Raw genomic sequence first — 24,572 nt, 5'->3', positions numbered from 1 at the left:
TGATTAACTCAGGGTCCCCTCAACACTTCCAATCCCACACACTGTTTCTCCTGAGTTCCGCCCCAGTGACTGCCTTGGAAGCATCTGTTTACTCAGCGTTCATCCTATTGCTTCTCACCCAAGGGAGGAAAGACCCCCAAAGCCAGGCTTACCCAACCCTTTGTGGGAAGCTATAGCGGTGGGCGGTCAGAGAGACTTGATAAAAATGCAGATTTAGCAGCTCCCGTAGGGCAAAACAAGCCACAGTATGAACAAGCACACTAAGTGACTGGGCCAGAAGCTTCCAGGCCAGACTTGGCCCCACAGCTTTGGAATCTCAGCCTCTGAAGAGCAAGCATTGTGGTCAACTCTGTCCCCGACACACTCACCACAATCAGGGCTGCCCAAAGAACATTTGCCAAGATGTTTAAAAAAAAAAAAAAACTTTTAGAAAAAAAGACAGCAATGGCATGACCAGCTCAGCTAGCTACCAGCATGCCCCAAGGGTAGGACTAGGGCTTAGCTCAGGCAAATTTCTACATCTAAGTCCCTGGTATCAAACAAAGAAATTTCCAGCTGTTCAAGCTGAGCTATATCCAGGTCTTAAATCTTAGCTATAAGTCCCCTTGCCTAGAATCAGACCCAGGGCACCTGGCCTCCAGGAGAGGTAGGGGGAGGGGAGGAGCTACTCTGTCTATAGGAATCTGCAAGTGGGGGGAGGGGAAAGGTGAAAAGTAGCAGATCAGATCTGCTGTCCTAGAAGCTCTGTCTGGCCCCAGGAGTGTGTGTGTGAGTGCATGCATGTATGTGCCTGTGCGTGCGTGCGTGCGTGCGTGTGAGAGAGAGAGAGATTAAAGACCAGAGGTCAACCTCCGTTTTGTTCGTAGGCACGCTCTACTTGGGCTTTGTTTGGTTCATTTTGCTTTAAATTTTATTTTATATGTGTGGATGTTTTGTTTGCATGCATGTCTGTGCATGACTTACATATCAGGTGACCACAAAGGCCACAAGAAGGTGTTGGATCCCTTGGAACTGGAGTTACAGAAGATTGGGAGCTGTTAACCCCAGATCCTGAATTTCTGGTAAACAACTTGTAATGCTTGCAGCTGCTCTGAGCAGGAGACCCTCAGGAGTTCCTGATGACAGGAGTGGTTTCTGGTGCGTTTGTCTGGGGCGTGGCTCTCCCTATATAAGCTGCCCCTGGACACAATAAAGGGGGCATTCTTGGGGCATTCCTGTTTCAGGGATGACCCGTGTCTCTGTGTGTCTTTGTGTGTTTCAATCTCCAGCCCCTTGCCCGGCTCACGAACTATATGGTAGCACATAGAACACAGACGGGCGTCGTGCACTAACAGTAAGCCACCACGTAGGTGCTAGGAATCGAGCCTGGATCTTCTAGAAGAGCAGAGAGTGCTCTTAACCATGGAGTCTTCTCTCTCCAGTCCCCACCCAATGTTTTGGGACAATGTCTCTTACTGTGACCTGGGGCCTTGATGATTAGGCTCATTAGGTAGTGGCACAGTTAGGGTTTTATGAAGAGACACCATGCCCATGGCAACTCTTATAAAGGAAACCATTTAACTAAAGATAGCTTACAGTTTCAGAGGTTTAGCCTATTATTGTCCATGGCAGGAAGCATGGCAGTGTGCAGGCAGACATGGTACTGGAGAAGGAGCGGAGAGTTCTGCATCTGAATCAGCAGGCAGCAAGAAGAGACTGCGAGCCACTAGGCCTGGTTTGAGCTTCTCATACCTTAAAGCCCACCAACAGTGACACACTTCCTCCAACCAAGCCACGCTTCCTAATAGTGCCACTCCCTCGGGCCCTATGGGGGCCATTTTCTTCCAAACCACCACAGGTTGCAAGCCTTGGGGATCTGCCTGTTTACCTCACGGCTGGGATTACAAGCATGTAATACAGTGCCCAGCTTTTTACCTGGGTTTTGGTGCTTAATCTCAGGGCCTCATACTTGCCTGCCAAGAACTTTACCCTTTAAGCTATTTCTTCCTCCCCTCCCTTGTCCTAAGCTATATCTCAGGATGTCAAGGGCTTCTCTGGAACCCTTCCTAAGAGGGGCCTCAGAACAACTCCTTCTCCAGAATTAGGCTTCCGGTGTGCAATAGAGAAAGACAACTCCCAGGATCACCCCAATACATGAACTTGTGCATGCATGCACACACGCTGAATTAAAAAGGCAATTAAAGTTGGGCAGTGGTGGTGCACACCTCTAATCCCAGCATTCAGGAGGCAGGGGCATGCTGTGAGTTCGAGCCAAGACTGATCTACAGAGTGAGTTTCAGGACAACTAGGGGTACACAGAGAAACCCTGTCTCAAAAAAGAAAAAGAAAAGAAAAGAAAGAAAGAAGAAAAAGAAAGTCAAGAGGACTTAGAAACTGAAGGCCACAAGCAAGAGAGTGGTGGTTGTAGCAGCTCTAACACAGCCTGAACGTTGTCCACAAACAACAGCTCTATATACATGGGGCAATGGTAAGATCTCTCCACTGACAATGAGGGCAGGTTAAACTGAGCAACTACTACTGAAAACGGCAATGGAAAGACAAAAAGCTCCTACAGAATTGGCATATTGAGTCCTGGCCCTGATATGTCAGCAAAACCCAGGGACCTCTCCTTAGGCAAAGACCTTCAGACCACTTCAGTAACACACAATTAACTGCGAACAGAGACAATACCAAAGCAGGAAGACACACACGCCCCAACACTGCACTAACAGGTTGAGACCATGAACATACTGCAGGGTTCACCCAATGTCTTATATAGAGTCCCCTGCTGTGATAAAATATCATGACCAAAAGCAAGCTGAGTTATTCTGCTTACACTTCCCCATCACAATCCATCCCTGAGGGAAGTCAAGGCAGGAGCCGAAGCAGATGGCTTGCTCACTCCCTATGATTTATCCATCCTGCTTTCTCACACAACTCAGGACCACTGCAGTGGCTCGACCCGCTCACATCAAGCATCAACCCAGAAAATGTCCCCACAGGCAGCACACTGGCCGCTCTGATGGAAGTGTTTCTCAACTGGGGTTCCCTCATCCCAGATGACTCTAGTCAGCCCTTCTATCAAGCTGACAAAAACAAAACAAACAAACCAACAAACCAAAAAGCAACCTAATCCTAGCTTGGGAACACAACTTTGTAGGAGTTCGACCCTAGTCTGTTAGGCGGAGAGGGCTGTGCACTGTGACTGGATCCCAGAGAAACCAGCACCAGTTACAGTAGCTGAGAATGAGGTCAAGGGCTCCTGGAGGAAAGGTTGTTTCCCAGCAGCCCTGAGGATACACACTGCAGGAAGAGCTCAGGGACTCTAGAGAGGTCACTGTTGTTCCCGAAACCATCTTCCTCACCTGTGCTCCCGTCTCACCCGGAGAGCTTTAAAACCCACACGACAAGGCCCGGGCAAGAGCATATGCTATTAGATAAAATGTTTCTCGGGTGGAGCTGGGCAAGGGTGTGGTTTGAAAACTCCCACTCAGTATCCCACCGAATGGATACCACTTTTCTGTGAGATGTAAGATCTCTTGGGCCAGCAAGATCACTCAGCAGAAAAGACTTCTGGTGACAACGAGAGGTCTATCCCCAGAAGCCACATCCACATGACTTAAGGAGAATGAACTCTTGCAAGTTGTCCTCTGGCCTCCACAGGTGCACTGTAGAAAACAAGCACCCAGGCGCACAGTAAACAAATCAATGTAATCTTTAAAGTTTTCCAGATTGCCTTCTGTGCAGTAACTTCGCTTACCCGTGGTGTGTGTTCAGCATGAGAACATGCTCTTTCCTCCTCCCTTTGTACAGAGATCCTTCTGGGCTGAGCTTTGTTTTTAATTATATTCCTCTCGTACTCAAAAGAATCACCTCTACCCAGACTGACCTCTTGAAGTTAATGTTAAGCCAGCTACAGCGTCAACTAAAACTTTAAAGCTGGGACTTATCCAGGAGCAGGAAGAGGAAGGCGACAACTCACTCGGGAAGAAGCCTGGATTTCAGAAGGTAGCTGAGTGACAGCCTCTACTTCACACACTGCAAAGATCATAAGAAAATTCCAAGCCAGGAGACGTCTCCTGCAGGTGACAGGTCTCAGGTCCAGACTCCTGAGCTGGCTGACCAGACCCTTCCCACACAAGGCCTGTACCAAGGCAGCTGGCAAGCAGTGCTGCCTCTGTTAACACCCACAAGGCAGGAATCTCTTCTGCTCCAGTGTCTATCCAGCCCCAGGCAAGGGCATGAATAGACACTTTTTAACTATCCTCTTTCCATTCAAAGTCAAAGTAAATTCTATCTCAAATTTAATTTGTTTCCTTTGGAAGCATTTGTTGAACCAAGAGTAACTGTTCAGACAATAATGTTCTGTTTGTACCACGCTACTGAACTGCCCTTTCAGCAGAAAACCAACTTCAAGATCCTAGAATTCAAAGAAGCCTGAATGGGAAATACCGGCACTTAGCCCGCCACTTCTGCAGCAAAAACCTGTTTCCCCCACAGCCCTAAGGTAGTGCTTCCCTTTAACTATGAGATCAGGCCCTGTCTTCCACTCCTCCCAGAATAGCTGTCACAAGTACCTTGAGAGGGGCCACTCTTAGATGCCTCCACTCACAACCCAAGTCTCTTTCTGACAGGGATGAGTCTGAGGATGGCTATCATACATCCTGGCTATGGACCTCGTGTTGTAGTGAATTATCACTGAGCACTAATGGAAATCTAGCTTGACCCCGTCCTTAGCAGCGTTACCAGAACAGGACATTAGTCCACCATGAAACGATTTGGAAAACAACCCAACAGAATGCATATCCAAACAGCTTCTGCTGCCCGGTCCTGTACCCGGCGTCTCCAGTGCACCAAGTGCCCTGCACATGCGTGCCTCACTCACACTACTCACAGTTGATGGTTCTGCTGGGCGGGGACGCAGCTGTGCAACCTGTGCTTTCGGAAAGTTCCCAAGTGATGCTGTCTCCTCTGCTGGTCCTGAGATCCCTTGGAGGTATGTGCTGAACAGAATCCCTACTGGACTGAGTGGCAAGGCAAAGTCCAGGGTCTCACACCCACTCCCCCAGGAATACTGATATGCCAGCACTGAAGGCAGAGCATGCCACCCCCATTCTCGACACATCTGCACTGGTTTCGTGTCAATTTAAACCTCTGATACCCAGGACAGCTCGCTTCCACTAAGAAGCTGTTCTTTGAGGTCGTAGGGCACTTGGTTACAGAAGCCCCAGGAGGGACGAACACCTATTTTCATTTCTCATATAAAATAGCATCGTGTTTACAGAGCCAACACATTCATCCCCTCGTATGCTCTAGTTATCCCAGATTACTTATTAATATCTCATACGATGTAAATTATATATAAATAGTTAACAGTTGTTATACCACATGCTTTAGGGAAAATGGGCTTATAACAAAAATAATGTTTTTCAATTCCACCTCCCACTCCACCCCCAAAGTCTCATATAGCCCAGGCAGGGCTTGAACTCCTGGTCCTCATCTCTCTAGACCTCCTAAGTGCTGGGATTATAGGTGTGCACCAGCATACCTATTGTTTCATGCCCTTTTTTGTTTATTTTTTGAGACAGAGTTTCTCTGTGTAGCCTTGGCTGTCCTGTAACTTGCTCTGTCAACCACATTGGCCTCAAACTCATAGAAACCCGCCTGCCTCTGCCTCCCAAAAACTGGGATTAAAGGTGTGTGCCACTACCACCCAGCCTATACACAAATATTTTCAATCTGTGGATCAGTTGAACTTTCAATGCTACAGAACTCTCAGAACACACAGGACCAACTAGTCTAAGATGACTTAATTTCTCAGCAAAAGATATATAGTTTTACGAATACTTCCTTGGCTGAGAAGAAATGATGGTCAGATGGACACGGTCAACACTCTTGGAAAGACATAAAACTTCTGCCCACAAGGCCTCAGCCTGGAGTCCAGCCTCCTGAGGCCTTCTCCTTGACCAATGCCCTTAAATGCTCTTATTGTTTAACTGATGCCTTTGGACATCAGTGAGACAAAGGACTTAGTTCCTACACAGTGTGGGGACACACACACACACACAGAGACGGACAACAAAATGAGCATATACATTGTAATGGTCTGCTCCGTCCCTTTAAGAGACAGGCCACACCCACTCCCTTCCCCATCCACTGAGGCAAGCTGATCTTCAACTTCCAGCCGGAGTCCCATCTTTTTTTTGCCTCACTCCATTCTCCCCACTTCTCCACTCCCCTCTCCCCACTCTGTTTCTCTCTGTTCTTTCCCTTCTTCCCTTGTCCCCTCTTTCCTTCCTTTCCATAACCCACTAAATAAACATCCAACCTCACTCTGCATGGCATACCTATCCATGTCTCTGTCTCTCCTGCCGCCTTGTGGCTCCCTGCCGCCTTCCCATCTGTCTGTCTCTCCTTGTGGGACTCGCTGCCCCTCATGGCCCACTGCAGCCACTTGGGAACTGCGCCATCCCTGCCTGGGACTGGCTGCTCTTGGGACCCACTGCCGCCTCTTGGGGACTTGCAGCGTTTCTGCTGCTGCAGCCACTAAGGGATCTGCAGCATTTTACTTAACCCATTCCATACATGAAGACATTTTTAACCAGTGTAGCACAGTCTATTGCTAAACTATGTGGTTTAAAAAATAAAAATAGAAATACCAGGCCGGGCATGGGCACATGCAGATGGAAGCAAGTAGACCTCAGTGAGTTCAAGACCAGGCTGCTCTACAAAGTGAGTTCCAGGACAGCCACAGCTGCTACACAAACCCTGGTTTTAGAAACCAAAAGAAAGAAAAAAAAAAACAAAACAATAACAACAAAAACTGCCCTCAGATTGTTTGCACACATAACCTGGCATTTAATCACAGAAGCAGTCACATCCCACAGGCTTACATATGGGAGTCTCCAGAGTCCCCGCTAAGAGAATCACTGACAAGTTCCACTATTCCTGGGCATTGTTGTTGTTGAGTCATTATAGCCCAGGCTAGCCCCGAACTCTCTAGGTAGCCAAGGATGACCCTTAACTTCAGATCCTCCTGCCTCCACATCCTGAGTGCTAGGATTACAGACATTCACCATCATACCCTGTTTATACGGCACTAGAGTCAAACTCAGGTCTTCAGACACACTAGACAAGCACTCTACCAACTGACCTGGCCGCCACCAGTTCCTACGTTTTAATGTTCAACCTAATACACACCTATAAGTGTGGGCCTTGGAAGCTGTCTATCAGTTGTTTCCCAACTAGAAAACAAACATTCTGTCACTTCCAGGGCAGAGGTCTCCATTGACCTCTGTACCCGAGGTCACTCTAGCTGGTGCCTGAAGCTAAGAAAAACACAGCCTGCTATAGCATCCCCAGCAATAAGGATACTGACTGGCTTGGGATTTTTTTTTCCCTCTTCTGATCTTTAGCCCTGTGCACAAAGGTAGACTAGTAAATAAAACCAGCAGATTAAAATATTCTATTAAAAAAAAAACAACTTCACTATGTTGGCTTTAAAGGGAGGAGGGGTCAGGCCAGTACATCTGGATCCAGTCACCATAGCTTTGCCTTCTCACCATCTTCCATCCATCCCAGACGGAAGGCGGAAGAGCACAAGGGGCTGCACACGGGACTAATTACCATCTCTGGATCCAGAGCCAACTGGTCCCTAACTTGCAATGTGACCTTGAGCAGAGTCTGACCTCAAGAGCTCAGTTTTCTAAGCACATCCCAGGCCAGGATGCCGGGGCTAACGAGTAACATGATTCAAGTGTTGATGCATTTATAATGGGCTTCCCATTTCCACTTGATTGTATCTGCAGAGACTTCCATTCTCCTGAGGAGGCACTCTCCAGCACACTGGCTCCCTTTCTCTTCTTCCCTGTCCTCTTCCAAGACTGCCTGTCTCTCCACTTGCCTAGCTAAGCCTCTCAAAGAGAGGACTGGGATGAGAAAGGTTTCCTCAGGAGAGCTTCCCGAATTGGCACCAAGCTCCTCTGGTTCCTCAATACACTTTTAATTGTCTTTTCAGAAAAGTGCAGGAAAGCTTATTTGGTGCCATTTGGCAAGCGTCTCCCAGGATAATTCCTCTGATATGGGACTTGGAGAAGGAGGATTTAAAAGTCTGGAGAAGCATTAGAAAAATGGTATTCTGTTCAACCCTGTCCTTGGATAGGAATAAAACCAGGTTTCCAGAGACCCACCAGTGATAGGATGCAAACCCCTGCAGGTCTCCTGAAAGCCAAGCTAGCTGACTTTTACATTAGATCTAAGTCTCTTTTTTTCCTTCCAGGGACAGCAAGGTGTCAGAACAAGCAATTGATACTAAGAAAGACAGCACACTTGGGTGGGCCCAGCCGTGCACTATCCCCAGGCACTATTCTTCTAGGAACAACCCTAATAGGAAGGCAGTGAAAGAGAGACAGAGATTGGAGGTGGAGGTGATGAGGATGGAGGTGATGGGGATTAAGATGGTGGATGGAGGGAGGGAGAGGGAGGGAGGGAGGGAGATGGGGGAGGGATGGAGATGGAGGTGATGGGGTTGGAGATGGGGAGAGGGATGAAGATGAGGGGAGGGAGGGGAGGGGATGGAGATGGAAGTGATGAAGATAAAGGTGATGGGATTGGAGACGGGGAGGGATGAAGATGAGGTTAGAGAGGGGAGGGTGGATATAGGGATAGGGAAGGGGGTAAGGATGGGAATGACAAGGATAGAGGGGGGATGGGGCAGAGGGGAGGGATGAACTTGAGGGTAGGGAGGAGAGGGGATGGATATGGAGGTGATGGGGATGGAGATGAGAATAGGGAAGGGTAGCTAAAGAGCCAAGATCCACAGCATCAGGAGTGAGCAGAACAGAAACCCAAGTCTAAATCCTTAGCCCCTCCTCTCTGGCAGGTGTTCGGAAGCAGTCAACAGGAATATCACCTCCCTCCCCATGTCCTAGTGTAAAATGCTGACAGGTGTCCCTGCCTTCCAGGGTCCCACATCTATAGATGAGGGTGGAACCCGAGTTCCTAACACTAAGGTCCCTGGGTGGTGCTGATGTTCCCAGAACATTGGTCAACCCTGAAGAACAAGGACAGAGGCTCATAATCCAGCCCTAGTGAGAATCACATGGAGGAAGCATTCAGTCCACCAAGACAAGCCCGGAAGAGTGTTGAACATGACAGTACCATGGGAGTAATATAAGCAGGTATGTTTAAGCACCTTCAGCTGGTCCCGCCCCACCTGTACTTAAAGGTTCCTCACGGGCCAGTGCCTGAGTTCCATCTTCCATTTAAGTTAACTGGGGTTTTATCTTTTTTTTTTTCTTGGACAGTCTCATGTGGCACAGGCTGGCCTCAAGCTGACTATATAACCAGAGGTGACTTTGAACTGCTTCCACCAGAGTGCAGGAACGACATGTGCGACCACGCGTGTGGTGCTGGAGCTTGAGCCCAGAGCTTCTTGAGTGCAAGCACTCTACCAACTGAGCTACAACTCCAGCCCCGCTTCAGTTAACTTAAATGCTAATTAATCCCTTTCATCTCGGAGGCCCCACAGAGCGTGTTAGAAAGATGAACTAATTTTCATGTTGCCGGCTCCTGGCACCCTTGGGAAATAATCCTTTGTCAGGACCTGGAGAAGGACTGTTCAATAACACATTATCAGATGACCCGAGACTGTAATTGAGTATTGTGGTTGGAAGCTCACCTCCAACCTCAACCTCCTCAACCAATGAGCAAAACAAGCAGCACAGCCCTTGAATACACCTCCTTGATGTTCTTAACAGGGCCCAAAACAGAGGAGGGAAAACACACCAAACTCCTGTCCTGTGGTTGGCTGGGGCACAAACAAAACCATACATTAACTTGCTCCTTCTACAGAATTATACATAATTAGCATATGCTCAGAAGTATGCATAGTGTGGCTTCTATTCCCTTCTTACAACAATGATGTAAGTGGGGGGATGATGGATGCATTTTATTGATGAGTACACTGACGATTACAGCAAGCAGGTAATGTGCTCAAGGTCACAGTATAAATGGTGGCCACTATGTGGTAGGTGATCACATCAACACCCATGTGCAGCTCCTCTGAGCCATTTTACCATCACTATGCATGCGCAAGGGCTTCAGCCTGCATCCCCAAGGCATTCAGCAGACACCCAGAAAGAGCTTTGCCAAGTTTCCTGAGAGATACCAAGGCCAGGGCTCCTCTTTCTGGGCTGTCTCCAAAATCCACAACGATACAGGTGAACCATTGCGTGAGACACCAGACTTAAAAAAATAGAAACCTACAAGACAAGAGTTAAAGACTGTGCAGAGAAAGACACTGGCAGGGAATCATGGACCTAGCGGACCTCTCTTCAGCCCTGCAACTCCAGTCACATCCAAACCACAGCCTACTTAATTCATCCCCAGGACCTCAGAAGACTCCCGTGATGTTCCAGATGTGCTGGCTTAGGAATTAAGAGACCACGCGCATCTCTCAGTAGCCCCTGGCCAGTTGCACAACTCACCTGGTCTGGACTAGCAAAGAGAAAACAGGCAATGCCATTTTCAAACCAGTGTGAAACAGAGATGCCCAAGGTGGAGGTGGGGAGGAGACTACTTCACAGATGCAATCCTGACTTTTGGTAACTAGTTTACAAAAAGTACAGCTGACATGACAAGTTCCCTTGATACTGTGTATGTAGTTAAGATGTATTTATACACGGGGCTGGAGAGAGATGGCTTAATAATTAGGAGCAGGTACTGCTCTTTCAAAGGTCCTGAGTTCAGTTCCTAGTACCTACATCAGGTGGCTACAGCTCCAGGTCCTACTGTAAGTCCAGCTCCAGAGAGAGCTTGTGCCAGAGATGGGTACCCACACACATGCACACAGACACACACACACACTGATACACACACAATTAAAAATAAATATTTAAAAAAAAACAAAAAAGAATGCAGCTACATACAGTAAAAGTCACCCTTTAGAGGAACACAATTCAATCAACTGTGACAAACACATGCACGGTCTCCTACAGCTTTTTGAGTAGTTAACTCTAACTTTTCAAGAATGTATTACGTAAAGTAATGTGGGGCCGGAGAGATGGCCAGCCATTAAAGGCTAGGCTCACAACCATAAAATAATGTGGTGCGCATGACCCAATAACACAAAATGAATATTGGCCCCCCTTTCTAAAGCTGAAAGTCTCCATTCAGCCAAAAGGAAAAACACATAATTGGGGGAAAAAAAATCTTGTCTCTAAGGGCAGGAAATCAATTCACACAACATCTGTAAGACATGGATCTCAAAATACCAAGATGTAATGTCCTGGCTAATGCAACTGAATCTCCTTCACCAAGGAGACAGGGCCCTCTTCCACCTCCCCCTCCCATATGTAACCATTTACCAACTGTTTAATTTAATATGCACACTGAGTCCAAGGATGCAAACCCACATCTACTACAGGCCGTTCCTAACCACCTGTGCAAGCTTAAAACCACAAAATCTCCTTAAATTATCTCCAGAAATCTCAACTATCATTCGCAGACTGTGTCAGTGCACCAAAGGGCTTTATCTGGTCGAAGAACCCAGTATCTTAAGACTTATTTTGAAATGAATTGCAGGAGCTTATATAAAAACGGGAGAGGGATTATTCAAAGAAAAATCAGAAATGCATTAGATTTGTAACTGAAGAATAAAGTTCTGACATCTTCAAAATAGACAACAAAATCCAAAAGCAGAAAATAGTTAGACATGTCACTAAAATACGAGGTAATGTTTATAACTGGGAGGTGGGAAGTGGGGAGGCAGTGTGCAGAAGAGACCTCCAAACCTTATTTGTGTGACACCCAAATTTCAGAAGACCTGAGATGATCTTGATAGTAAAAACTACCAATTCTCGGGGCTCATGGAAACCTATCAAGTGGGACTCTCTGAGGGCTGGGCAACTACAGCGCTTACCCATATCCGAAGTCACTCCAATGATGGTTACGCCAGGACCACACTCACAGCTAGACCTGAGGAACCTGGGAGTGACATAATCACTCAAGGGCCAAGGATGTAACTTGGCTGGTAGAGTGATTGCCTAATTTGCATAGAACCCTGGGTTCCATATCCAGCAACACACAAACTGGGTGTCTCACTTCTGAAATCTCAGCACTCAGAAAGTAGAAACAATGGCCAAAAATTCAAAGTCATTCTTACTATACAGTGGTGACTTTCAGGGCAGCCAAGGGCTCTGTTTCGGGGGTCGGGAGGTAGAGAGAGAAAGAGAGAGGCTGGATAGCCTGGGCACTGGTCCTGAACATGGCTTCTAACTTGCAGGCTAACACTGAAGAACTGAGAGACATTTTCACGCTCCAAGGAGACTGGTACTGTAATACTGACAAGGAAGCACACGGGGACAATATCTTACTAATGGGGTTGCCAGCTCTACGTTTAGTCCCCGATCCGGCAGTTTCGAATTCAAGTCCTACCTCAGCCCTGCTGCTACAAGTTTTGAAGGGGCAGAGCCCAGATGTGCACATTTGAATGCCTTTCTGTGGGTGACTCTTCAGCACCCAGAGGTTTAAGCACATTTTTGCTAATACATGTATATTCTGTAACAGTAAAGATACTGAACTGTCGCAAAACTTTAAACTATTGGCTTTAATATAATTTAGTGTTAATATTAATATAAATGAATAGGATGGGGGTAATGTGCACCTGAGGGAGAGGCCAGAAGAGGGGTATTATATTCCCTGGAGTTGGAATTATGGGCCACTGTGAGCCATCTGACATGGATGCTGGAAACTGAACCCAAGTCCTCTACAATGGAAGTACTCAATCTTATCCACGGGGCTATGTCTCCAGCCCCTTGTCACATTTCTTGCTCTGTCTTCCTGAATGAAGGATACACACACACACACACACACACACACACATCATAAAAGCATGCAGCATTTATTTGTGATTGAACCATCTCAATTTATTTCCACTCTGGCGTGCGATGTGCACCTATATGACAGAAAATTCAAACGAGATTTATTTTACATTTACTGAGCCTATAATCTCACTCACAAAAGCTGAGTAGCCAAAGGCCCAGCCCATAGAATACAAACAAGAGAGTTACGCACAGGGCAGAGCGAGGGCCAGGGATCTGGCTGAGTTGGCAGAGTACTGGCCTGGCATGCTGGGCTCCATCTCCAGCACCACAAAACACCAGGTATAGCTCACTTCTGCAATTCCACCCCTTGGAAGTGGCAGCAGGAGGATTCGGAGGTCATGCTCGGCCTCACAGAGAATTCCAATTCAGCCTGGACTACATGAGACTGTCTTACAACGGAACAGAAGCAGCTTGGCTTCCATACCAAGTTCTCTCCCTTCCAGGGACAGTCTCTTTCTGAAGCTTCCTGCTGCCTCTCAGGCAAGGTGGGGGGGGGAGGGGGGAAGACAACTTGGTGGTGCTTTTTTTTCCCTCTGAGAAACAAAGTTCAAGGTGGAGTGTATTAGGTCCTATCTGAGTGTATCAAAATCTCCAGAGGGAACAATGAAAGATACAGATCCCTTGGTTGAAAACCCAGCTAGGTTCCTAAGTATCCCACAAGGCCTCCCAAGTCCGTATTTTCAATGGGTTTCCCAGGAGACAATTACTCATGTCAAGGATGGAGACACAGAGCTGTTAGAGACGCTTGTGAATGAAAAAGATCTGAGTTAGAGCCAAACTCATGCAACATTCGGCAAAAAGACCTTGCTGTACCTCTGCTTTCTCAAAGTAGGATGAGAATACCTGCCTCCCACAGTTGTCATAGCAACCAGCATGCAAGGTCTTAGATGCACAGAGACAGGGGCAGGGCAATGGCACCCGTAGGTGCAAGCTTCCACAGTGAAGGACCCGGGCTCCTTAGCCTGAGAGGGGAATTTCACCAACAAGCAGTCCATGATGGATTCAGATTTTTGAAACAGAAGACTGTTTGATCATCTACGGGTTGAACTATGTTCTATGAGAAACATTTCTTTTCTCATACAAGAAAAAATTATACTGAAGTCTATCCTTTTGTACCTCAGAAGGTGACCTTATTTAGAAATATGGTTTTCACAGAGATAATATAATTCACAGAGTTGAAATAAGGTCATTTAGGCTTAATCCAATGTGTCAGGTGTGTTACAAATGGGACATTTGGAGACGGACACAGACAACAGGATAAAAAAATGAAGGTGTGAAGACAGGGCAAAGGGAGGACATGGACCGAGCAGAGATCCTAGAGTCTCTACGTGGTCCTCAAAATGAACCAGCTCTTGGTCTTCCAGAACCTCAGGAAGGTACCAGGTGGGCAGCAGAGAAGAAGGTGACAACTGCAGGCTCCGATGTGCAACCTGAAGCAACTGTCACAAGACAGGAAAGTCCCCACAGCCACAAGTTCACCAGGAGGAAGCAGGGAATGCCCTTTGCAAAGGCCAAATCCACCTTTGCACCGCTGGCCCACACCTCCTGCTTCTCTTCCAGCCCTACAGCATCGAGCAGCCCACCACCTCGCCGGGGAGCTGCTCAAACCCATCTGTGCCATCCCCAACACGCACCTAAGGGCCCTAATCATCTAAGCCCTGAGGAGGCCATTTTTCTCAAGCTGAACTGAGCGTTCCCTCTCACCTAAGTAGAACAAAACACACCGGGGAAAGAGGCCAGAAAATTAAATTTCCCCAAAGAAAATAAAAGGCTCTTTCAAGATGCATTTAAAATAGGAGGCTACAGGGTCTTAGTGACCAGCGTATAGGAGAGCTAGGGAACTGTGGCCCAGTGAGATGGGTGTCCTGCATTCCAGAGGAGCCAAGTCTGTCCAGTGTCCCCTGCAGGAGCCTGTCCAGTCCTCTGGCTGCCCTGACCTCCCCCAGCCCTTCCCCGACAGTCTCTGCTAGGAGCCACTCCTCAGAGGCTCAAGGCAGTGAGGCGGGCCAGGTTTAGGAAAGGGAATGCCTTAGAAGAAGGTCCAGCAGCTCAGGTAAGAAAAGAAGAAAGTTCCTGGCAGCAGTCTAAAAAGTAGTCTCAGCACCAACTCATCAATTGTGTGTGAGTGTGTGTGTGTGCATGTACATGTCTTCCTGGGTGCACGTGGACATCTGTGCATAGGCTTATGAGCATGTATGTGCACATGTGCATGGAGATTGTGAATGTCAACATCCTTTTTTTTTTTTTTTTGAGGCATGTTTTCTCCACTGGCCTGGAACCAGTCAAGTAGGCTAAGCTTGACTAGCCAGCAAATCCCAAGGATCCTCCTGTCTCCATCTCCCCAGTGTTGGGATTACAAGCATTTTGCCACTCACAATACCCAGCTTTTTAAAAGTTGGTTCTGGGGGTCAAACTCAGGTCCTCATAATTACAAGCAAAGGACTTTACCAAATGAATTGTCACCTTTGACTCTTTTCTTTTGAGGGGATAATAAAAATACATTTCCCTTGAACCAGGCTAAGACGCCCTACAAAGATATCTGCCTTTTTCATTGGGTACTAAACCTCAGCTGCTTTGGCTGACCTCTTACCCCAGGGTGGCTCCTTTAACTCCACATGGGGAGGGCTTGGAATGACAAGTGACAGGCCAGTTGAAAGTTCTTCAAGGAGAAAATTAAGCTTCTTAACGTGCCCTCCACGTAATCTCTCAAACCTGGGAATAATCCAGGCTCTCCTTGGAAGAGCTGCCGTGAATGACCTCAGGCCATATTTAGGAAATGGCTTCACTCCGAATCAAATACGAACTAGACAGAGTGCCAAGTCATTACCGAGGCAGTCCTGAGGCAAGGCAAACAGGAGAATATTTTCACTGAAGCACACCAAGCCTGAGTCTCCTTAGCCTAGGTCCCCGGAACAGCTGGAACAGCCTCAGTGGAAAGATCAGGGAACTGTCCCACCCAGATTCAATAATCCATTCCCCCAGGCTAAGGAGAGGAGGGAGACAGTTCCCTGGTGGTCAAGTGGGCTCTGGGGATGAGTGATTCTCAAGAACACTGACTGAGGTCAATGACAAACACTTCAGGCAAGTCAATTTGTAGTCTCCAACCCAGTGTCAAAAGTTACCAAGAAGATGGCTTAAGTGCCCCTCTTCAGAGATAAAAATGCGAGAGGCCGCCATTTGTCTCCTCTAGCCATCCTTGGCAGGTGCTTCCTGTCACTCGACAAGTGTTTAACACGGGTGTGCCCACCCAGTCAGTACCTGAGCCCCTCATTCCCAGAATAGGACCTCAAACTACTGCATCCTAACATACAATCTCCTCACCCAGGGCTAATCTGAAACCAGTAAGAGTCCATCACTCATTACAATGTTTCAGGCGTTTGTTATATGACGGGCATTCATTGCTTCAGACACATGGGGATCCAGAGGCAGAATCAGGCTCTCTTCTGGAGAAGTGAAGTGTGCGTGTGTGTACATGTGGAGAGGCCAGAGATCAACCTTAGGTGGGTGGTATCATTCCTCGGAAGCCATCATCTGTTTTGTTTTCTGGGTGTTTTCTTGTTGATGTTGTTTGTCTATTTTTGAGACAGGCAGGGTTCATTGTGTAACCCTGGGTAGTCAGAAACTCCACACAGACAAGGCTGGCCTCAAACTCACAGAGAGCCAAACTTCAGTCCTCTGAACCATCTCTCCAGGCCCATCACATTCTGGTTTGAAACAGGGCCTCTCACTAGACCAGGAGCTTCATGAGTAGGCCAGGCTGGCTGGCCAAGGAGACCCAAGGATCCTCCTGTCTCCACCTCCTCAGCATTGGGATTACAAGTCCGCAGCATCACACCCAACTTCTGCGTGGGAACTAGGGGTGGGGCTCGAGTCCTCAAGCTTGTGCAGTGAACACTTTGCAGACTGGCCACCTCCAAAGCACTTGGGACTTATAGGCCACAAGATCAAAAAGATCTCATACATGATATCATGGAATATCAAAGGGACATGGATTCAAGAAAGGGAAGAGGCCCGAGACAGAAGTAGGGTACCACTGTGACCTCTCTCAGGAGCAGAGGATATTGCAGACTCCTAAATGAAATGTTTCATGGAACCACAGTTCCGGTTTCCAGAAGCCAAAAAGATTAGATCAAACAAGAGGGCTGGAATCAGAGTAGCCAGGGACAGATTCGCTGTGTGAAGAAAATGTTCCAGAGAGGAGGCAATCAGCTGACTAATTATGTAGGGAGGCTGAAGATGCTCAAAGCTGCACCTCTGGACCCAGGCCTCAGATGATGTTGATGCCTCAAGAATGTGGTGGCGCACACCATGAATCCCAGCACTCAGGAGGCAGAGGCCAGCCCTGCAAGTTCCAGGACAGCAAGCGCTAAAAAGAGAGATCCTGTCTCAAAAACAACAGTAGCAACTGTTTCTTTGGATGTTTTGTTTTAAAATTTGTTTATTTCTTAATTGTGTGTCTGTATGTAGTTTGCTTGTGCACAAGAGTGCAGTTGGCCATGGTGTCTAGATAAGGGTATCAGATGCCCTGAAACTGAAGTTAAGGGTGGTGAGCTGTGGGTGCTGGGAACCAAATCTGTTTCCTCTGTGCAAAAGCAGCACATATTCTTAGTCGCTGAGCTATCTCTCCAGTCCCTTAAGAAATGTTTGCCAAGCAGTGGTGGTGCACACCTTTAATCCCAGCACTCAGGAGGCAGAGGGAAGGGGGATCTCTGTGAGTTCAAGGCCAGCCTGGTCTACCAGGACGTGCTCCAAAGCTCCACAGAGAAACCCTGTCTTGAAAAAAGAAGGAGGAGGAGAAGGAGGAAGAGGAAGTGGAAGAAGAGCAGGAGGAGGAGGGAAGAAAGAAAGAAAAGAGAGAAAGAAAGAAAAAGAAATGTTTGCACAAAGGAATAGGGTAAAAGCCTGAGTAAAGTGGGAGAAAGAATGAGTGGGAAGCCAGGCATGGTGGCACACACCTTGTAGGCAAGTCTCTGTAAGTTCAAAGCCAGCCCGTTCTACATAGCAAGTCTGAGAGCAGCCAAAGAATACATAATGTGTCTCTGTTTTAAAAAACAAAAATAAATGAATGGGGAGGAAAGTGAGTCAGAACACGACAACTCCTTAAAAAAAAGTTTTTTGTTTTGTTTTGTTTTCCTAAAGGGCTGCAGAGATAGCTTGGTGTTTATAAGAGCATGTTTTGCTCTTACAGAGGATTTGGGTTCAGTTTCCAGCATCCACGTGGTAGATAACAATGACCTGTAACTGCAATTCTAAGAAATCCAATGCCCTCTTCTGGCCTCCTCAGGCACAAGGCACACAAGTAGTGCACTGACACACATCTAGATAAAACACTCATATGCAGGAAGTAATTTTTTAAGTATTTGCTAAGAAAGGAGAGCAGAAAAATGGGAGGTGAATGAGCTAGGACACAGGATCAAGGGGTTCCGCTTGCTGATGGTGATGCTTTTTGCCTGGGATGAAGATGCTAGAGCATCTCCAGGGAAGACAATCCCATCAAAGAGGGGAGAAGGGAAGGGAGATGCCTGCAGAAGGGCTAAGAGACAAATCCTTATCAGTCAGTCGGTGGACTCAGTACAGCAAGATGCTGGGACCAGTGCGCAATTGCATCTTAGAGAAGGAAGTCACAGCACCAGCTGAGAGCAATTTCGGATGAGAAGCACACTGGGTCTGGTAGTGTCAAGAGGCCCCTTGGGATTCACGGTCATACATTGGTCATACATCAAGAGCTCGGTTGTGCAGGCGGCCACGTGGCTCCTCCACCCAGGCTCATCAGCCAGGGGCTAGGGCAGTGCAAGCAAAGCAGAGGGCAAGTCTGATCAAGGGTGGGTTACTCAGCAAAGGGAGAAGGTCAAGGAGGTTGAGGGTGTTCAGGAACCTGAATTGGGTACAGAGGAATGAGGAATGAACAGGAGTCTTGTCTCAAAAAAAAAAAAAAGTGAGGCTCCCTTTTTTATTTTTATTATACGTGTATGAGTGGGTTTTGTGTTTGTTTGTTTTTGCCATTGTATATATATATGCACTTACCTGGTGCCTGCAGAGGCCAGAAGAATTGGATCCACTGGAAATGGAATTACATATAGTAAGTAATGAGCTGCCTCATGGGTGCTGGGAACAGAACCTGGGTTCTGCAAAAGAGTGGCAAAGGCTCTTAACCTTTGAGCCACCTCTCCAGCCACACAACTGCTTCTCTTGTTTGTGTGTGTGTGTGTGTGTGTGTGTGTGTGTGCATCTTTTGATAGTTCTGTGCTCCATAAACCACCTAATCACACTTATCTCCTCCCCCACCTTATCTTCCAGATAAACACAAAACAAGAGCACTGCCCTCAAGGGATATGAGGTGTGGGGTGAGGGCAGGGTTCTCTTATCAGAGAAGCAAGATAAACCCCCAAGAGGTTTTACTGCAGAAGTGAGTGGAAGACCAAGAATTGAGTTTGTTAAAGCCAAAGGTAGGAGAATAAAAAAAAAAAAAAAGAATGACAAATGTTTGTGGGCTACTCTAGGCTCTTAGAAGAGTATGGTAGCTAGAATCAGCTGGTAGACATGGAATTGTTGGTTAAAAATAAAACAAGTATGTGGGCCCCTGTCAGACTCTGAAAACCCACCGTGAAATAGGCTGCAAACATAGCTCAGAGCAACACGAGAAGGGGGGCTCAAAGGACCACAGAATCTTGTGTCCAGCTTGCCCATCAACGGCAAGGGCCACTGAGACACAGGTTGCTATGGTGCTCAACCTCCAGGAGTCCATTTTCACATTTCTGGTCTTCCCTCTAAGACATCCTCATCTTTTGAGTTTTGCCTGTTTGTTGGGGAGGGGAGCAGCAGGAAAGTTTGGAAGAGTTCAGCTTTAGGGAAAACATCTGGTTAAAGCCACCACTTATCCCCATTATTTGTAATAGTTGTGTTTGGCTTATGTTTTAGCTAGCCTGGTTATTAAATATAAAAGCAATAGGATTAAAAAGTTCGGGATGGGGTAAATACTGTAATTTAAAAGGCACCAGTTGGGTTTTTTTAAGCTATAATTCTAGAATGCTGGTCTCCTTGTTAGATATTTTTTCTTGTCTTTAAATATTTTTTTATACCTAATAAAAAATGTTTGGAACGATTTAACTGTTATTGGCACTTCCTGTTAGTCAAACACCACCCAAAATCCCAAAGAAAATATTCTGACTCAAGAAGTCCTGGAGCAAGAATGTCACAGATCACAAGTCGCAGACACCATCCTAAGAGCCTGGGCATGCCACATGTGTGCACGCACCACTTGTCACGTGGCCTGGTAAACTGATAGGCAACTTTCCAGTTCACAAAGGTACAAAATCTTACGGGGGGTGGGGGGGATCAGGCACATTGATCAAGCTATAAAGTTACGATAGTAAGAACCAGGCAAGAGACAGCAAAGCCTGGTTACTAATACCCAGTGAAAGGGGCATACAACATTAAATAAATATTAAGGTAGTAGAGCTGAAATTAAACATTAGAGGACCTGAAACAAAGCATCTCTGAGGCTGATGGGACATGCTGGCTGGGAGAGGGCACTTGCCCCAAAGCCTAATAACCTGAATTCAATCCCAGAGAGTCACATGGTAGAAGAGTTGATTCTTCCAACCTCCACAGAGGGCGCCTTGTGGCATTCCCCACCAACCACACACAAAAATATAGATAAGTAGACGGATGGATAGATAGATAGATAGATAGATAGATAGATAGATAGATAGATAGATAGACGGACAGACGGACGGACGGGTAGATAGACAGACAAATAAATGTAAAATTTAAAAACTTTCTTAAAAGCTCTTTTAAGTTCATTTTCATTGCATCATGATTAAAAGGTGTGCAAAAATACACATGGCACATAGACATGGCTCCTCAGTTAAGGGCATCTACTGCTTTTGCAGAGGATATGGGTTTGGTTCCCAGCATCCACACTGTGGTTCACAACCACCTATAACTCCAGTTACCATGGGACCCAACACTCTCTTCTGGCCACTGCACACAGGAGCCAGGAACATGCACATAAAAAATAAACAAACTTAAAATGCCCTCTAGGGAACAATGCTGAAAAACAAATCTGAATATGGTGCATTTTAAACACACTTTGCCTACACCTGTTCTGAATAGCAATTCAAAAGGATCGAGTTTGGAAAGTCTTACTTCTCCCTCGGAGATAGCCTAGAACACAAAGCCCCAAACTGAGACCCCCATAGTCCCATAGCATTTCCTAATTAAATGAAAAGAGGCGCAAAAGCACAGGGTAGACAGTGACTGAGAAGCCTCCGCTTCTGGGACTCGGTGTACCACCGCTAATCTAAGTCTGGAAATTTCAATGTAGTTGGGGGGGGGGGGCCTCTCAGCAGCAAATTCTTCCCAACATTAGCTATTCTAATTCTGTACAAATGTAATCTCAGTCGTTTCCTCTCTTCCAGTGTTCAAATTAAAGGAAGAAAAAGCATTCTTGCCTGCACACCACCACCCCTTCTCAAGGCCAACGGTCACGTCAACCCCACCTCCTCCTGACTTTCGGCACAGATCCCCTTGGTGTGGACAAGACAAGACACAACCTTGGGAACTGAAAGGGTAACGTTCACACTGGAGGCACTTCATGAAGATGTGCCGATGTCAGGGGCACATCTCCCTAACGAAAATCTCTGCTTCCCCCACCCCCTCACCCCGTTAGGTTTCTGTGGTCCTTCCCGGAATCTCTTCCAAGAGCTGACACGACCCCTCCACTGTGACAATTTCATTAAGACACCAAGGAAAAAAGCTAACATATTCCAGCACCCAGCCAATCACAGGTCAGCAAACACACTCTGCCCTGCCCTGTCACGACAAAGCAGGGGTCACTATCTATGTAGAAAAGTAAAGATTCCCCCCACAGGCCCATTTCTATTAAGTCACTACCTCCAGGAGCTAGGACATCACGAATGTCAACTCTCTCTTCCATGGGTTATCAGAATCAAAAGTGTCACTTTGAGCACCATAGTGCTCGTGATTCCGTGTATTTCAGCGCGCACTTCCCTGAGATACCATCCTACTGCAATTGTATTCTCTACACCACCAAACACTTCAGCTGCTTCAGTCGTTCCTCTCCCGTTCTCTAGAAAAAATCCGGACTTAGTTTTTCATTAACCTTCCTTTCTTTCCTTTCCTTCCATCTCTGCCCCATCGCCAGCAGCAAGAAAACAAGTTTTCCCACGTGTCACCTGAAGCCCCGACTTTGGGAAACGCCCCCCTTTCCTCCGCCAGCCCGCGCCACAGTGAGAGTCCAGCACGCAGCCGCGGGTGCTACTCCGGTCGCCTCCACAAGCCAAGGGACGACAGGAGGCTTCAGGCTGAACCACATAAGCCAGGCCTTTGCCCCATCTACGAACCTAGCCGCTTCCTCTCCAGCCCTGCGTGAGCTCCCGCTCCAGGTGGAACACCCGGCGAGACGCGGTGCTGGGGGGAAAGGGCGCTGGAGGAAACGCTCTGCAACGTGCGCCGGGCCGGGGAGCGGCGGTGCGCAAGGCTCCGGCCGAGCGCGGGCGGCGGTGACCTGGGGAAAAGAGGGGCGTGTGCCCTGCGCCTCACAGTCCCAAATGCTACCACTCCGCTGCACCGTGACACCCGCGAGCAGCACTCTTCGGTCCCCAGCGTCTCTCTTTCCCCCAGACCCAGCCTGGCCCAGTTTGAGCAACACGCTGCAGTCTGCGCGCCCTTGTGGGGACAGCCTCCTCCTAGCTCTCCGGGGCGCGCAAACTTTCCCAGCGACAATCGCTCCGGCCTCCCCCGGGGGTCTTTCGGAAAGTGGGCGCCCCCTTAGCCTCTGAAAAACCCACTGAAAATATGGCGCCCTCGAACGTCGTTCCTTGGGCCCCGAATTGCCAGTCTCCAGGTCCCTCTCGATCCCCGCCGGCGCGAAATCTCAGCTCCTGGGGGTCGGGGAAGGAAACGAGAGGCCGCCGCGCTGGATCCAAACCCTGACTGCTCTCGGCCCCGCGCTTCCCCCGAGCGGTCCACGGCCAATAGCTGTCTGATAGCGAGATGACCAGGGAAAGGGGAAGACGTGCAACCCGCAGGTTTCAGTGTCCGGCGTTGGGAAGCAGCCTCCAGTACCTTTCGCCGCGAGCCAGGGCGGGAGACTTGTTTGCAAAGTGGCGCTGGAAGTCGGAGCCGCCAGTGCTGGAATGAAGCCGCTCTGCCCTCCACCAACTCTGTCGGCGCCAGGGGCCCTAGCCCGGGTCCAAGGGACCCCCTCGGTGCAGACCGGACCGCTTTTCCGACCCCGTTACCGGAAACCCTTAGAGGGAGCCCTGGGGGGGACCAGCTGCCTAGGGCAAGGGATCAGCTCTCCGGCTCCAGCTGGAAGACTATTTCCAAAGCCCGGCACCCAGGCTGAGTGCGGCGAAAGCTACATGTGCAATAGACAGGTGCATTCGTTGCAATTTATTTTTCTCTTTTTGCAAAAAAAAATCCCCCCTAGGAAATAAAATCTAGAAGCTTGACAGGGTTTTTCTACATTGACATCACTTACGAGATGCAAACCCAAGAAGAAAACCACCCACATATTCCTTCTGGAGAGGGGAGGGAAAAGACACTCGAAATCCCTGCAGCGCGCATGCAGACTGGAGAGCAGGGTAGCGCCACGCGCCGCGCCTTACCGCGGGGATGCAGCTACTGTCTCATTGCAGAGCGCCAGCCCCTGAGTGCAGCCGGCTCCGCTCCCGCTGCGCCGCCGCCGCCGCCGCCGCTGGCTCCGGGCGCGGAACCGGAGCCGAGGGCGAGCGCGAGCGCACGGCCCGCGAGCGCCGGGAGGGCAGGAAGCGCGTCATCACTGGGGGACGGCGCGGCGGAGCTCACCACCCGGCTCCTGGGTGTCCGCACCCCGGGCGCGGGTTGGGGGCGCGCGAGGAGCTGTGGTCGGGCCAGGGTGGGAGAGGCACAAGGGACACCCCTGGCTGCCCCAGTCACTGGGCTCTGCTCTGGAGTGGGATGAGGCGGCATAGGGACCAGGCGTCTCTGAGATGGGGCCTTATTTCCCCGAGCGCCTCTCCTGAACAACCGGCCGGGTCCTGGGAGGTTACCAGGTTGGATCTAGCCCCGCGGGTGGCGGGAACCCACAGGACTCTGAGTCCTTCTGCGGGAAGACACACAAACCTCCTGCCAGTGGGTTTAGGGAACGAACGACTCTTCCAGAAAGATGGGTAGCAAAGGGTGTGTTGCCTATAGCACTGATTTGGTTTTTGGTTTATTTTTTTTTTTTTTTTTTTTTTAATTCGAGACAGCGCCTCACTGTGCAGACCAGGCTGGCCTCAAACTCAAGATATGCGCCTGCCTCTGCCTCCAGAACGCAGGGATTAAAGACCTGGGCCACCACACCGGGTTTTATTTATTTATGTCTCCTGTTATGCCCTGGGATAAAAAGTCAGTTATGTATCCCTTGTATATACAGAGTTCGGAAATGCTGGGATGGCAAGGTAAAATGTGAAGTTTATCTTAGGTACTCGTGTGAAGGGGAAAGGAGAACAAGTCACAAAATCTCTTTTCTTTAAAATTATGATATATAGAGATGCTCAAACTAACCGAAGTGTTCATCCGTGTATCCCAGTAGTTGGTGAAATTTTAGGTGTTTTTTTTCTCTTTCTGCTTGGTTCTGCTTTTTATTCTTAACCTTTGTAATTTTAAAAATTAATAAGAAAAGGCTTTGATGGGTTTTTCCCCAGCTCAGTGTAGAGT

General features: G+C 48.2%; 1 protein-coding gene across 4 annotated transcripts in view; it reads right to left on the bottom strand.

Moving 5' to 3' along the window:
• Nucleotides 1-23,627, bottom strand: part of Tln2 (talin 2) — a 427,686-nt gene extending 404,059 nt beyond the window's left edge. For all 4 annotated transcript variants that reach the window (XM_075965369.1, XM_075965372.1, XM_075965373.1 and 1 more), the window contains exon 1: nt 23,498-23,627. The gene's annotated coding sequence lies outside the window, so the exon portion shown is untranslated. The remainder of the gene's footprint in view (nt 1-23,497) is intronic.
• Nucleotides 23,628-24,572: the final 945 nt, after the last annotated feature.

Source organism: Microtus pennsylvanicus, chromosome 3, assembly GCF_037038515.1.
Source record: "Microtus pennsylvanicus isolate mMicPen1 chromosome 3, mMicPen1.hap1, whole genome shotgun sequence".
Taxonomy (NCBI): domain Eukaryota; kingdom Metazoa; phylum Chordata; class Mammalia; order Rodentia; family Cricetidae; genus Microtus; species Microtus pennsylvanicus.
This window is presented reverse-complemented; position numbering and strand designations above follow the sequence as displayed.